The following is a 2,231-nucleotide window of genomic DNA, read 5'->3' on the forward strand; positions in this document are numbered from 1 at the left end:
CTTTTTCTGGGCCGGACAAAAATGAGTGTTCACAGAGGTGGAATTCGTTTTTTAAACTTAGTCAAGAATAAGTTTTTAAACTTACTCTTCATCCTAGTCATCAATTTTATGGAGATCTAATAGTCTAGATCTACTCATTAATTCAAATCAATGAATTTCCCTAGAATTGATAGTTATGATGGGGAGCTATGAAGCACAGATTCGCTAAATACCCTCGCGTGTCGGTGTCCAACACAGATACGCTCAGATTCGCGAAGGATACGTGTCCATAGAGTATCCAAAAATTAAAAAATTAAAAAAATAAAAATAAATACCAAGTGTGAACACCCATTTTTGTCCGGCCCAAAAAAGGTCATTAAGGGGATCAAGGCTTACGTAGTTCTTTAAGTAGAAAAAAGTTTGTTGGTTGGGTGTATTTTAATTAAAGAAAATATATTTTTTAGTCAAAAATAAATATTTTGCAAGTTTTGTTTAGCATTGAAAATTGTTTTATTTGGTTATTTAAAAAATGGAATAAATTGATTTTGAGATTTAATCGATTGAAAAGAAGCGGCGTAGCGCGACCTTTCGAAGATGATCTGAGAAGAAAGAGGCCTCCAGGGCGACCTTCTCTCCATCTTTGATTAAATCCCAAAATTAATTTATTTTTTTGAAAATCTTATTTGTCATGTTTTATCTAAAAAGTGTTAAAAAAACAATTTATTAGTATATCCAAGTTATTTCTAGAAAATGACTTTAATTAGAAAAGTTTGATTAATAAATGAATATATAAAAAAAATGATTTTTTATTGGTTTTGCAAATTTTTCCATGTTTAGACACATTTTATTAATTCAAATAAATTTTATCAATAACCATTTTTCACACTTGGTCCATTATTTAATATCGATATTATTTAAAGATTTGTAAACAAGACAAAATAATGAAAACCAATTGCAATGCACAATGATGAAATTGAAAGATTTACTAAAATAATAATGATTCATTTCTTATGCATGATGTTGTTCATATAATTATAAATTTACTTTAATAACATTCATTTTATTTAACATCCATACAATTATATTCTATTTACACAGATAAAAAAAATATTTTTTTGCAAAAATAGTGCCAAATAGATGTACTTACCAATTAATAACGCACCTGGCAACAAAAGAAATAAAATTTAATGCTTTGCTGAGGGCTGGATCCTGTGTGGAAAAGCTGGAACAAAGGAGACACGTGGCAGGATCTGATTGGCTGGGACCAGAGTGATAGGCAAGCCAAGACACGTGTCAGGATGTGGCTGGCTGACCAGGGAGGGCTCACGGTGCGTATCGTGGATCTGCACGCTGTAGATTCTTTGCTCCCACAGAGAACAGGATTCAGTGTGGACGGTTGCAGTGAAACCGAGCCACCTTTCGCGTTCTGATTGGCTGAAGGAAAAGTCAACGTAAGGAGGGAAAAAGTAATCAAATCCGAAGGCTGTGGCTTGAGGGATGAAGGATTGCACAGCGTGAAGTGTACTCGTTGTTGCACTGGATAGTGGCTTATAGGAAATATGAATAGTAACGTATGCCAGTGTTTTCTTAGGGTTTTTCAGTGTTCTCCGTGTAAAAAATTTATGTTCACCGAATGCTCTATTTATAGCGAAATTTCAACCACTCCATCCCGAAATTATGGTTTACAAAAATTCAAATTCGAATAAATTTTATCTCTTAAATTCAGGGATCTTAACAGACTGGTTTGACTCTATCTTCTCCTATTATTTTAATAATTTTTCATTATTCCTTTTTCAAATTTAAATTAGGTTGTTTAGGTTTGATTATTTAACTCATTTAAATTATTTCGAAAATTTTATAAAATATGGACAAAAATAAATTTAATTATTTTCTATACATTAAAAATTTCGAAAAATTAAAATAAATAATAAAAAATAAAAAAAACGTTTTTCTCTCTCCTTTTTTTTTAAAATGAGTATGGGCTTATGGTTGCCCATTCTAATTCAAATTTTTTGTTCTTTTTTTTCAAAATCATTTTTTTAACTTAAATTAGTTTTGAACATTTGGTCAACTTGACCACTTGAGTTCAATATTAATTTATCTACTATTATTTTTGAATTTCGGTTAACCCAATCCTTTAGATTTAGGAACTTCATTTGTTTATTCTTTTTTCGAATTTTTAGTTAACCTAATCATTTAGATTTAGGAACTTGATTTTGTTTTGCTTTGTTATATTTAATTAATTTTCGAAA

This window comes from Lupinus angustifolius, chromosome LG15, assembly GCF_001865875.1.
Source record: "Lupinus angustifolius cultivar Tanjil chromosome LG15, LupAngTanjil_v1.0, whole genome shotgun sequence".
Taxonomy (NCBI): domain Eukaryota; kingdom Viridiplantae; phylum Streptophyta; class Magnoliopsida; order Fabales; family Fabaceae; genus Lupinus; species Lupinus angustifolius.